Source organism: Orcinus orca, chromosome 4 (assembly GCF_937001465.1).
Source record: "Orcinus orca chromosome 4, mOrcOrc1.1, whole genome shotgun sequence".
In the NCBI taxonomy this organism is placed as follows: Eukaryota; Metazoa; Chordata; class Mammalia; order Artiodactyla; family Delphinidae; genus Orcinus; species Orcinus orca.
The window spans coordinates 14,564,182-14,579,454 of NC_064562.1; positions in this window are offsets into that span (position 1 = coordinate 14,564,182).

Here is a 15,273-nt window from a genome sequence, read left to right on the forward strand (position 1 = left end):
TCAGGAGAAGGATAAAACTGGTATTTTCATCGTGTGGTTGCCTCCTTTGAAAGTTTAATTTCTAAGGAAACGTAGATCATCTATGTTATAGAACATCCCTAAAAGAACTCTGATTCTGGTGGAAGATTACCTTGATCTTCTTAGGCTATATGGAAACTTCTTAGATTTCTGAAAAGTTCTAACATCTAAGGCTTACGAGAGTACTGAACTACAGTAACGTTTTTAAAAGAAAATTCTCTAGATAGTTCATTAAATTAGGTAATTGTTCGGCTAAAATAGTTTACTTTCTTGCAGTGTTTAAAAAGGACAGTTTTATCCTCCAATAGTCCTAATTACTCCTAATCACATTTTAATTTAGATAAATTTAGCAAATGTTTTTTTCTCATAGAGACAATGCTTATTTCTTTCTTATATTTGTGGAAAATTAATTCATGGATATAAATAAGATAGGTATATCTTATTACTATATATCTCTCTGGTATTGTGTTTTCCAGTTCCAGTAAAGCAAGGTTGAAAGAGCGTTCTGTCACCAGCAAGTTATTAACAAAAATGGTATTCATTGCCATTCTGGTGTTAGGCAGCATCTGAAGCCCCCTGCAGTTCGATCCTGTGATTATTAACTCACTTCCCACCAGTATCTTATACAGGCCCATTATCTACTGTCAATATTTTTATAACCTATGAGGAGAAGTCCTGCTTATTTCCTGTTAGAAGGGCGGTAACAGGGTTTTTTCTTTTTTTTAAGTAGATAAATATGTACTCTACAAATATGTTTGACTGAGGAGGTAAAAAGGGAGGGAAAGGAGAACTTAGCATCTGCTGTCTCGCAGGCTCATTGTGTGGTTAATAATTGCTCCAGAATAGTTTTACAGGATGTAGGCTTTCAGAAACAAGGGTTACTGAAGAATCCAGGCCTGAAAACTTTTCAATCTGTTCATACACCAAATCCTAGGTAGTCGGTAAGGTTTTTGTTATTGTTGATGTTGTTGCTTTAACCAGCTTACCTCAGCATAAACCGTTTTGCTTTCCTTGCTTTGAGAAATCTCTTAAGGTACATTTTCCTGAAAGAGTGAACTGGTGTGTGTTTTCCCCATTCAAGAGAATGGAGCTCCACAACATAATATTGTTATAGGGGTATATTATGAATACAAGGTTAGTGTTGTCAAGGCTCTACTTTGTATAAATAAACACTTTCTAAAGAGTAACCTTTAGTTCAAACTATGTACTTTAAAAAGTGACATTTATAACCTTCCTGTATTCTTTATCTCATGGCTACTCTGATCAGTTAAAAGACGGAGGTAAATTATCACAGATATGGGATAACATGAAATATTGTGGTGCATCATGATATTTTTAATATAAATTATGACACATAATATTCCACTTTGAAAATTTTCAAGTTGAAAATATTTGTGTCAAGAGTTAGAAGTAGGGCTTCCCTGGTGGCGCAGTGGTTGAGAATCTGCCTGCTAATGCAGGGGACACGAGTTCGAGCCCTGGTCTGGGAGGATCCCACATGCCGTGGAGCAATTAGGCCCATGAGCCACAACTACTGAGCCCGCGCGTCTGGAGCCTGTGCTCCGCAACAAGAGAGGCCCGCACACCGCAATGAAGAGTGGCCCCCACTTGCCACAACTAGAGAAAACCCTTGCACAGAAACGAAGACCCAACACAGCAAAAATAAATTAATTAATTAATAAACTCCTACCCTCAACATCTTAAAAAAAAAAGTAGAAGATTCTGTGTTTAGAGTTATATCTTTTTAAAAGAGCAGAGATGTGAAGTCCGTCAATCTAATTTTCATTCCTAATTTTCTCACTTATTAATTCTGTATACTTAGGGCAAAGTATTTACCTCTGTGAGCCTCAGTATCCTTATCTATACAAGAGCAAAGAACAGTTAAACCTGAGCTCCCTACCTCAGAGGTTGTTGTGAGAATCATATAAGATCACATATAAGATGTATATATGTATGTGTATATGTATATTTACATATGTATGTGTATATGCATTATATATTATATATTTTTATGATAACATATAAGATAACATATATGTGTCAGTCAGGTTAGGCCAGGTTATGCTGTGGTAACAAAACCAAAATCTCAGTGACCTAAGCAACAAAATTTTATTTCTTGCTCATGATAAAAAACCATAACAAGTCAGTTGGGGCTTAGCTTGTGATCATTTAGGAACCCAGAATGATACAGTAGCCATCATCTGAAAAATTGCCAGATGCAGAGGGAAAGAAGGGTCTGGAGGCAATTATATCATCTGCTTGAAACTGGCATATATCACTTCTGTTCCTAATTCATTGCCTGGAACTAGACAAGGCCCCATCCAACCACAGAAAGGTCAGGAAACACAAGCCTATTATGGAAGAGACCGGGACTATTCAGCGTACAGCGCTAGCTACCACCACACTTTGTGGGGAAAATTATAAATGGCAAAGTGCTTTACTGCTGAAAAGTGTTATTTATAAAAGTATACTGGGGATTTCTAGGAATTTGAGCCAACATGAATTCATCTAAAATCAGTACTTTTGTGATTTAACTCTCTAAAGTGAACTTACTTGGAGGTCATTAAATTAAGTGGTATGGATATATCTCCTTGGAGTTACAGAAAACACTGACCCAGAGCGTCCTGACATGAAGCTTGACATTTTACTTGACTCCAAGCCAGATCACAGCTTTCCTAACATATAGGTCCTTAGACGTTCACTGAGACATCTAATTAAGAAAAAAAAAAAAGGTCTTGATGCAACAATAGAATTTTTGTTTTGCTCTTGAAGAGCAAAAATAGTGATTAATAATTGTTATATGTATCATTTATGGATAAATCAGTCATCTCCAAGATGAAATAGCAGACAGATATAAGGGAGTAAGAAAGAGCCAATTTTAGTTAATATTACAAAGTGGAAAAAATATATTAAAGTGCCAATAACCTCTCCTTGGGAATATTTTTCATTGTGAAATTATGTGTCATTTCAGGTGGACTCGTTTTGCCTAAGATTTTAGAGCTGGTGTTGCAAATCCATGAGAGATGATGATGACCTGGATCAGGTAATTACTGTGAACAGCGAGGACTTGTCAAATTTTGGATCTAGTTTAAATGTATAGGCAACAGGATTGGCTGACATACCAAAAGTGAGGTGTGAGAGAAAGAAAGGGGACTAACAGCACATCAGAATTTTTGGTCTGAGCAATTGGAGGAATGGAGTTGCCATTAGCTGAGATGAAAAAGAGCAGATGAAACAGCTTGGGTGTGATGGGCAGTAGGCTTGGTTTGGTTGCAGTAAATCTTCTTTAAGGAGCTCTTAGTGACTCCTCTGCTGAGTATCCAGAAGGATTAATCTGTCTGAACAACAATAGAATGAAGGGCTTCCCTGGTGGCGCAGTGGTTGAGAGTCTGCCTGCCGATGCAGGGGACACGGGTTCGTACCCCGGTCTGGGAAGATCCCACATGCCGCGGAGCGGCTGGGCCCGTGAGCCATGGCCGCTGAGCCTGCGCGTCCGGAGCCTGTGCTCCACAACAGAAGAGGACACAACGGTGAGAGGCCCGTGTACTGCAAAAAAAAAAAAAAAAAAAAAACTAGAACGAAGTTTAATTAACTTTAAAGAAGCAGTAGTTGAGAGAATCCAGTGTATCATTAGGAAACCTGGATTCTAATCACTTAATATTTAGGCATCTGGGTTCAAATCCTGACATCACCACTTACCATATGGTGTGACCTTGAATAAGTTACTTAACCTCTCCAGAAAGTTTTGTTTCTTCATTTGTCAAGTGGGTATAATAATTGTACTACTTCATAGATTTACCAGTATTGTGGGCTTAACACAGTGCATTGCACATGAGGCGCAGACAATAATTATTTGCCAGTATTTGCCAAACCAATAATATGATGTTTCTCTTTTGCTAGATTGAGAGGTACTGCGGTATCTCTCATTCTCCCTTTATTTGCTAACCCTAGCAAAGCATTTGGAATATAGTAACTGTTAAGTTAATGAGAACCTGCAGCTGAGTGGAGCTGAGAAAGGCTGGAACATACACCCCTTCCCTAGCACTGGCCATTAGTCATTATTCTAGCTAAACCCAGGTAGTAATCATGGAGACAGTTTTATATAGGTAATAGAGATTGAATACATCTCTGACTGTAGAGTTGTGAGGAAAGTTATGTCAGGTAAAAGGAAGAGCCCAAAGCAAAGCAAAGAAATGGAAAGATGTATGATACTCTCTCTGCTCAGATTTTTCAGCGCTTAATTAAATCTGTTTCGGCCTAAATACATTACTCATGTATATTTTCACACGAGACTAGTACCATCAAGATGGAAATATGAAAGAATGAATTAGAGTAACCTAAAAGGCTGTTGTGGAATTGGGATCGGACCTCTCGTCATTTCTCTGGTAAGCATGGACTCCTTGAATCTTAGTTCCTATATCTACTCAGACTTACAGGCTTGTTGTGAGGATCAAATGAAATTATTCATGTGAAATTTACTAATAACTTTACAAATCAATTTGTAAACTGCAAGGAACTATTAAAGTACGATGGAAATACCAAATTTGAGCAATAAATTGTGAATTAAGAGTACTTGAGAGGGACCTCCCTGCGGTCCAGTGGTTTAGACTCCGTGCTTCCACTGCAGGGGGCACACGTTCAATCCCTGGTAAGGGACTAAGATCCCACATGCTGTGTGGCGTGACCAAAAAAGAAACCAGTACTTGAGAAAGGTTTCAAGTAATAAGGAAGATGGAGTAAGCACACTGTACTCTGTCTCTCCCACTAAATGCACGTATAAATGCAGAAACAGCTATCTGAAGATGCTGAAGAGAAAATTTTAGCAGGAAGATTGGGGGAAATAGCCAGGATTTGAAGTTACACCAAACCAGTGGTGAATTCCTTATCTTTTTTTCTCCAGTATCACCTGGCATAAACTCAAGGGAAGCTCTAAATCCAGAAGTGTGCATGGGTGAAGAGCAAAAAAGCTCTAAGAAAAGCCCTTTCTTTCTGCAAAAAAGATTGTGGAAAAGAGGAATCCCATGGGTCAGAGAAAGGGGAGGAAATCTCCTGCTTTTAAAACTGTTTAAATTATTAGTTTTTCCTTTCTCCTGCCTTAGTCTCCAGATGGTGGTCATGGCCAGGGATGCACATAAAACTCTGAGGGAGGGGAATCCTCTCTATAATGAGAGAGTTATGGTCCCAACAGTATGGAGTGAATCCTCATTGCTTTTTTTCTTTCTCTGTCCTTTTGCTGCTTGGCAGTAAATGCTGACACAGTTGCGAGAAGAACATGGAGACAGAGGACACTAAAGCCTTAGTTTTCTGTACAGAGGACCAGAAAGGGAGGCCTGTGGGAGCCAGAAGGTGTTGGGCAGATCACTGTGAAGAGGAAAATCAAGAAATCAAACTCATAAAGTTGTGCATGTACTCCAGGGCTGACCTAAGAGCTGTGTACTCATGTATCTGACTTTAATTAGCATACCACTGGCTTTGACAACTGATTTACAAAGTAGACCATTGCCTAGGTCCCAGACTGGAAACCAGCTGACATTCATCTGGTACTGATCTCAATAGCACTACAAACATTTTGAAAACTGAAATGACATTTGGACCACAAACCAAAGGGGGCAAATCAGAACTTGAAGCCTCCACCTAACCTGCTTGATTGTCTGTTGAAACAAACGCAATAATCAACTTTCCTCTTAAGACTTAAGCAAAACCCACAGTCAAACTACTATTCAATTCTGGATACAATTAAAAATTACTTGCCATATGAAGAATCAGGAAAATTTGAACTCACAAGGTAAAGGAAAATCAACAGATGATCTGATTATACAGATGTTGGAATTATCCAATGAAGACTGCAAAGAACCTATTATAACCATGCTTCATGAAGTTAGGGAGAATACTCTTGAAATAAATGAGAAACCTCAGCAAAGAAACAGAAGACATAAAGTAGAACAAAATACAATTGTAGAATTAAAATATTCAATAACTTAAAAATTACTTACTGGACAAGCTTAACAGCAAAATGGAGATGACAGAATAAAAAGTCAGCAAACTTAAAAAGTAGATCAGGAGAAATTACCCTAAATAACAGAGACCAAAAAAAAAAAAAACCTGTAAAAAAAGTGAACAAAGCCTTGGGTCCCTATAGAACAATACCAAAAGGTCTGAATTTTGTGTCATCCGAGTACCAACAGGAGAGGAGAAAGAACATGGAGCAGAAAAAATACTGGAAAAATTCATGGTTGGAAACTTCCCAAATTTGACAAAGGACAGATTCTAGAGGCTCAGCAAATTCCAAACATGATAACTATAAAGAAATCATTGTCTAGATATCATAATCAAATTGCTGAACAGAAGAAAAGAAAAAAGAAGAATGCCTGAAAGCAACCAGAGAGAAGCAGTACCTTACCTTTAGGGTAACAATGATTTGAATGACTGGGTTTGTCATCAGAAACCATGTAAATAAGAAGGAAGTGGAATCTTCAAAGTGCTTAAAGAAAAGAACTGTCAACCAAGAATTCTATATCCAGAGCAAATATCCTTCAGAAATAAAGGAAAAATAAAGAAATTCTAAGATGAAGGGAAAATAAGAGAATTTATCACCACAGACCTGCTCTAGAAAATGCCAAAGGAAGTTTCTCAGACAGAACGGAGATAATACAAGATGAAAATTTGGACCATTAGAAATGAAGGAAGAGTAACAGAAATGGTAGAAGCTAGATAAACATAATAAATTATTCTTTCCTCTGAGTTCTTTCAAATATGTATATCAGTAAAAGGCAAAAAATATTGCTTTCAAAAAACATTGTCTTGATTGGATTTTCAGTGTATGTAGAAGTAATACATTTGACAACTACAACATAGATGAGGGAGGTAAAGGAACCTATAGGAATTTTCTACTTTTTCCTTTAATTGGTAAAATATTAATTCAACGTAATACAGTGAAAAGTTAAATATGTGTGTTGTAATCTTTACAGCAACCCTTAAGAAACAAAATTATATAAAGAGACAGTCAAAAACTCAATAGATATATTGGAATAATAAAACATATTAAAATAAGCCAAAGAAAGCAGTAAAGGGGAAACAGAAGCAAAACACAGAGGGAAAAGAAAACAGATAAAAAATGGTAGACCTAATTCCAAACATATCAATAATTTTATTAAGTATAAATAGTTCAAGAAGACAGAATAAAAGATAGAGGTTGTCAGAATGATTTTTTAAAGGCTTAGCTGTACAATGTCTATAAGAAATTTATTTTAAATATTATGATATTGGAAGGTAAAATATAAAATAATGGAAAAAGATATAACATGCAAACACTAATCAAAAGAAAGCTTCAGTGGCTATCTTAATCACAGACACAGTAGACTATAAAGCAAGGAAAATTACTAGGGATTAAGAGAAACATTACATAATAATAAAAAGGAACATTTACAGGAAGACATAAAAACTCCTAAAAATATATGCACCTAACATCAGAACTTCAAAATACATAAAGCCAAAGTGATAGAACTGAAACAAAAAAATCGACAAATCTGCAATTATACTTAGAAACTTCAACATTCCTGTCTCAATAATTGATAGAACAAGTAGACAGAGAAAATAGTAAGAACAGAAGTACTGAATAGCACTATTAACCAATTGGATCTGACTTCTGTAGAAAGTCCAAATCAATAAAAGCAGATTACGTATTTTCTCAAACGTACAAGGGGTATTCACTAAGTTAAGTCATATCCAGCATTACCCTGATGCCAAAACCAAAGATGGTGCCAGAAAATAAAACTAGAGACTACTATCCTTCATGAATATAGACAGAAAAATAATCAATAAAATGCTAACAAATCAAACCCATAAAAAGAGGAATAAACTACGCTCATTTGATATTTGAATATCAACCAATGTAATCCACCATACTAACAGGCAAAAGAAGAAAACCCATATAATTGTATCAATTAAAGCAGAAAAAGCATTTGACAAAATTCAACATCTCTTCATAATAAAAAATATGCAGTAAACTAGGAATAGAGGGGGGCTTTGTTAACCTGATAAAAGTCTTCTACCAAAAAAACCTATAGCTAACAGCACGATTCTCAGTGAAACAATGAATGCTTTCCCCCATAAGACAGAGAATAAGGCAAGACTGACAATTCTCACTACTCTTATTCAACATTTTATTGGAAGTCCCAGCCCAGGCAGTAAAGCCTGACAACAGATCAGAAAATAAGAATTAATCTGTCATTATTTATAGATGACATACTGTATATGTAAAAAATCTCATGGAATCAACAAAGAAGTTCTTAGAATTATTACGTGAGCTTAACAAGGTTGCAGGCTACAAGTTCAACACACAAAAATCAATCATGTTTGTATATACTATCAATGAACAATTGGAAGCTCAAGTTTTTTTTTAAATAGAGCTCATAATACTTCTAAACAATGAAATATTTCAGAATAAATCTAACAACTTCAAAACACTAATTAAAGAAATAAAAGAAAATCTAAATAAACTGAGAGACATAAACTGTGGATTGGAATAAAAAATGTAGTTAATATGTCACATGTCTTCAAACTAATGTACAGATTTAACATAATACCAATCAAAATCCAAGTAGGAATTTTTGTAGATTTACACAAACTGATTCTAAATTTACATGGAATAACAAAGGAATTTGGATAGCCGAAACAATTTTTAAAAACTACCTGATTTTAAGAATTGTTATAACACTATTTTAATCCATAGATTGTGGTTTTGGCAAAAGGCTAACCACATAGATCCAGGGAACAGAATAGAGCATCCAGAAATAGGCCCACACAGTTAAGGTCAATTGATTTTCACAAAGGTGCAAAGTTAATTCGATTGAGAAAGATGATGTTTTCAACAAATCTTGTCAGAGCAATTGGACATTCATGTGTAAAAAAAGAAAACAACTCTCGACTTAAAACATTACATCTTATGTCAAAATGAACTCAAACTGGATTGGAGCTATAAATGTAACATATAAAACTATAAAATTTTTAGGAGAAAATCATCATGACCTAGGTTTAGGCAAAGAATTCTCAGAATCAACACTAAAAACATGATCTATAAAAGAAGAATATTGATAAATTGGAATTCATCAAAAGTAAAATTTTTCCCTGCAAAAGATACTATTAATAGAATGAAAAGACAAAGTAAAAACTGGAAGAAAATACTTGCAAATCATATATCCAATAAAGTATATTTGTGCAGAATACGTAAGAAGCTGTCTCAAAACCCAACAATAAGAAAAGAAATAATGAGTGTGATGGAATTATTCTGTATCCTGATTGTGGGGATGGTTATATGAATTCATACATGTGTTAAAACTCACAGAAATGCACATCAAAAAGTCAATCATTGTTTGTTCATTTAAAGAATAAAGTAAGAAAAGAAGTACTTTAAAAATACTAATTGTAATTCTAGAAAAATAAAACTACTACCAGAGAAAGCAAATGAAGAGAGATGAAGGTCAACTCACCTTGGTGGTTCAAAGTGTATATACTATGGGTACTAAAGAGAAATTATAAGTCATATACCGTGGCTTTATTGTCATACCTCAGACCCCGTGAGAGAGGACAAAGTCTAGAACATTATGCTTACTGATCTTGAGGGCGACATTGGTTGGAAGAGTCCAGGTTTTAATAATAAATTAGCCAAAACATACACCAGTGTAATTTAACACATAAGCTCTAAGAAAATAGATTTTACCAAGAATCCTATGATTTTTAAAAAAGATATAGAGAACAAAGAAGAGGTTCAGAAGAACACATCCATATGGTAGTTAGACAACAGGAAAGGTAGAAAAGCACATTGTATATTTTATTCTTTTATATCAAAGGGTTTGAGGGGGTGTGTGTGTGTGTGTGTACTTGCTTTTTCTTTCTTACCAGACTCTCAATTTCTTGACTACAAGAGCCAAGACAGAAGAGCCTTAGAGGTGGCGATCTTGTTAGGAGTATAAGGTGGAAGTGGAGTGGTCCTAATAGGGTATGTGTGTAGAAGGTACTTTAAGATGTTAAATATAGTGCCTTTCCTTAGATTGCATGCTTATTTGGGGTAAGCGATGGCGAAAAACGGATATTGTGGTGGAGCTAACCACCCACTGACACTGTCAATTATAAGAAATATACTAGGGCTTCCCTGGTGGCGCAGTGGTTGAGAATCTGCCTGCCAATGCAGGGGACACGGGTTCGAGCCCTGGTCTGGGAAGATCCCACATGCCGCGGAGCAACTAGGCCCATGAGCCACAACTACTGAGCCTGCGCATCTGGAGCCTGTGCTCCGCAACAAGAGAGGCCACCATAGTGAGAGGCCCGCGCACCGCGGTGAAGAGTGGCCCCCGCTCGCCGCAACTAGAGAAAGCCCTCGCACAGCAACGAAGACCCAACACAGCCATAAATAAATAAATAAATAATAAATAAAAAATTTTAAAAAGGCAAAATTCCTTTTAAAAAAAAGAAATATACTGTTCATGTTTGTACCCCCTGTAACACTGAGCATACTGACTGGTACGTAATAAGTGCTTCATTTACACTGTTCAATTGAAATTGAGTAGAAACCTTCCTCCAATTCTAATTTGTCTCCTAAATTCTCAAAGAAAATCAGGTCATACGAGATAGGGTACAAAAGATGTTAAGAGTCAATCAAAGAATAATTCTATCCCTTGTGCCAAGTGTTGAAATAAGTCTGGTTCTCAAACAAAGATATTGTTTAGGGTGAGCACAGAAAACTGAATTTTCCACGTCCTTGAAAGAAATTTCAACTGCAAAAAAAGCACAGTATCCTAAAATGTTCTAGACTGGGGCTTCCCTGATGGTGCAGTGGTTGGGAGTCTGCCTGCCGATGCAGGGGACACGGGTTCGTGCCCCGGTCCGGGAAGATCCCACATGCTGCGGAGCGGCTGGGCCCGTGAGCCATGGCCGCTGAGCCTGCGCGTCCGGAGCCTGTGCTCCACAACGGGAGAGGCCACAACAGTGAGAGGTCCGTGTTCCACAAAAAAAAAAAAAAAAAAATGTTCTAGACTGATATTTACTGCTCAGACTCCTCAGAAAAAAAAGCTTATTATATTAATAAAGACATTTTATTTTGAGGGTGAATGCTATTGTTTCACTAGAAGTCACAAAATGTTAATCAATTATGAATCCCAAGTTAAAATTTTTGAAACATGAACACAATTTTTAATCAAGGCATTTCCTGAAGTATTTAAGTGAAGAAAAAAATGACCTTTGGATCTGTCCTTGCTTTGCCTGGATGAGTAATTTCAATTTTTATTTTTTTTTTTTGCTTTACACACCCTGCCATAAACTTTTTTATTTACACTTTATTGTAACTGACTTCATGTCATTCGCTCTTGCTTAATAATAATCAGTTAACTGCAAGGGCAGGTGTTCTCAAGGATGTGGCCCTTCCATAGAGTGGTTCTAAACATTTTTTTTAAAAATCATCATAAAAAGCATAAAGATAAAACTCTCACTCTAGTGTCTGGCAGGGAATAAGATCTATCTATGCAAAGAAAGAGTCAAGGATGGAGAACTTGAAAGGTCCAAGTTAATAGTAACCTACCCATTCTAAATTTATTTGTTGCCCTTCTTTTTAATAGTTGTGTTTGATCCATCACACGTAGTGATGGCCTCTGCTAGCACCCTAATTTTTACATGGCTTTTGCTCTACCTTTTCATGTTATGTTTAGATGTTAAAAATTATGATTAAACTTTTGGTTGAATTTCTGCAGAGTTTGAGTCTGATTACTGATTTTCTGAGATCATGACAATAATCCATTTTCCTACTCTCTTCACCAATGAGCAAAATTATTTCTGCTTCCCTACTCAGTTTAGAAGTACATTCTCTCTCCTTTCATTATTTCATTTCACACACTTGAGTACCAAGTTCCCTCCTAACTGTGTTCCACTTCCATTCTTTCAGAATTCCTTAGTCCAGTCTTCTTGTCACATCAGCTTCTTCAGGGTGGTCTGAGGCTCTCCTCAAAAGCTGCCCCCATTCTTCTCTTGGTGCTTCCTCCCACCAAATTACCACCATTATGAACAATCTTTAGATTAAACAAGGAAGATGCTGGGCATGGTTAGGAATTAATGTGTAATCTGGGAGAGCCTATCTAGCCATTACAATATTGACTTGAATTAATTTGTTAGCTATTTAATGTCTTGAAGCCACGACACACAGAAGCTAAAAGGAGAGGCTTGAACTAATCTGGTTCTCGGATCAACAGCGAGGCTGAGGATTAAAAGGAGAAGCATAATAAGGGGAGAGAGAGAAGTGAAGATAGATTGAGAGAGTCTTAGTTGGTGATGATTAGGGTAATGGCAGTAGTTGGAGGAGTAGCATCATTATAGAAGTAACAGAAACAATTATCAAAAGGAAGGCAGATTCTGCTGCTCACAAAATAGAGGCCAGATGGTTCTCCTTAGGAGTGTTTTTTGTTTTGTTTTTTGTTTTTGGCAGTACGCGGGCCTCTCACTGTTGTGGCCTCTCCCGTTGCGGAGCACAGGCTCCAGATGCGCAGGCTCAACGGCCATGGCTCACGGGCCCAGCCGCTCCGCGGCATGTGGGATCTTCCCGGACCGGGGCATGAACCCGTGTCCCCTGCATCGGCAGGCGGACTCTCAACCACTACGCCACCAGGGAAGCCCCTTAGGAGTGTTTTGATTTGAGAAAGCCCCTCTATCCAAAATCCCAACCCTAATAATCTTAGGGCCATTCACTGTGTTATTATTTTTAAATGAACTTCTTTGATTTTAGACATTTCCCTATTTAAATAAATATCCTGAGAATGTTGTTTATTATGCCAAAATATTATATTGATCCTTAATTTCACTTTTTGAATTAACTAGTTAAAAGCAATTCCACATACAATAGCCAAATTAATTAAGATGCTTTTGTATGCAAGGAACAGGGAGTCTCCCTCAAAACGAGTAATACACAAAAAAGGTCTTATGGGCTCACCTCACAGAGAAGCTCTGCGATCAGTGAGCGTTTGGTCATGAGGGTTTGATCAAATTTTTCAAAATTTTATCACGAATCTTCATCTCATCCTCTGCAATTTTCTCAGCTCTCTCCACAAAGATAGGTTGACTTTGTTCCCTGCTTGCCTTCCCTAATGCAAACAATATAGCTCTCAGCAATTCACAGCCCTGCCTCCTTCCTCATTCACATCCAGAGGGAGAGAGTGTGTTTCCCCCAATAATAAAATAGAAGCCTTGAGCTCCACACTGATTGGACTAGATTAGGACACACACTTACTCTTGGGCCAATCATTTTGTCAAGGGAAATGGTAATACCTTGAAAGACTTAAATCTTAGAGCCCATTTGTGCTACAATGAGAAGAGGTCAACTATAGGGGAGACCAATGCACTATGTAGACCTCATGATAGACTTTAATAGATGGAGAGAGAGGTCCAGAGCTGGGACACTCACTAAGGGTAGGCCTGAGAAAGGTCTTTAGAGTCAAGTCCTATTGCTGGGTATCTCCTGAGGACAGCAGGCATCTGTCAGTGTAGGTGATGCCATGAAAGGAGAGAAGGAGAAGAGGTCTGTAAGCAGCATATTCTACTGTGGGACTCTATCTTTTCCAGCAGTAAACTCACATCATGGACACAACCTGCCACATTTTGAGCATAATGACCAGGGTGATTGTGCTGGGTCATTGAAAATCTGTGTCATCTACATCTACAGTGAAGTTTCACTTGCCAGTCCAGTCCAGATCCTTCTGGAAGGCTTTGCTGATCCTCTGCACCGTGGTGGAAATCATCACCCCCACCATGGCTACCCCTCCACATACCTTCTCCAGAAGATGTCTCTTTGGTTCTGATATAATTCTGTCCGAATTCTGCCTTTCCTTCTAGTCTGAAGTGAGCATATTTCTATATCACACTGAAGTTTGTTAAAAGCAACTAGGTTGCTTTCTCCTATTTCCAAAGAATTTTACCCTTACATTATCAATCCTAAAGACTTATAATCAGCCTGAACAAAGTTGGAGGTTGAAACCATTTTGCTTTTAAACACTTCATTTGCCAGAATAAATCCTCAAAATGATGAGTGCTAATAACCCTTTTTAGTTAAACAGGACAAGCTCAACAGTGGTTTTATCCCCTGGCTGTACATTAGAAACACCTGGGTGCCTTGATCTTTCCTCAGACAACTCCGATTGAATTAGTCCAGAGTGAGAACTGGGCACCAACATTTTTTAAAAACACCCTTACTGAGATATATTTCACATATTATAAAATTCACCCATTTAAAGTAATATCTATTACATCCACAGAGTTGGCATTACCGACATTTTTAATGCCCCCCCAAGTGTTCTAATATTCAGATAGATAGGGTTGAGAACCACTGAGCTAAAACAGATTGTTAGCCTTTGAGACAACCTAATAATCAACTGAACTGTAAGTTAAGAATTATTCTAAAAAATATTCCAGGGCTTCCCTGGTGGCGCAGTGATTGAGGGTCTGCCTGCCGATGCAGGGGACACGGGTTCGTGCCCCAGTCCGGGAGGATTCCACATGCCACGGAGCGGCTGGGCCCATGAGCCATGGCCGCTGAGCCTGTGCGTCCGGAGCCTGTGCTCCGCAACGGGAGAGGCCACAGCAGTGAGAGGCCCGCGTAACACACACACACACACACACACACACAAAAAAAATTCCAACATTGTGTAGTCTTAACAAATTAATAGATATTATTTTTTAGATCAGTTTTAGGTTCAAAACAAAATTGAGTGGACAGTTACAGAGCTAAAATTATGGTTTTTTGTTTGTTTTTTAACATCTTTATTGGAGTATAGTTGCTTTACAATGGTGTGTTAGTTTCTGCTTTATAACAAAGTGAATCAGCTATACATATACATATATCCCCATCTCTCTTCCCTCTTGCATCTCCCTCCCTCCCACTCTCCCTATCCCACCCCTCTAGGTGGACACAAAGCACTGAGCTGATCTCCCTGTGCTATGTGGCTGCTTCCCACTAGCTATTTTACATTTGGTAGGGTATATATGTCTACGCCACTCTCTCACTTCGTCCCAGCTTACCCTTCCCCCTCCATGTGTCCTCAAGTCCATTCTCTATGTCTTTATTCCTGTCCTGCCCCTAGGTTCTTCAGAACTTTTTTTTTTTTTTTTAGATTCCATATATATGTGTTAGCATATGGTATTTGTTTTTCTCTTTCTGACTTACTTCACTCTGTATGACAGTCTCTAAGTCCATCCACCTCACTACAAATAACTCAATTTCAT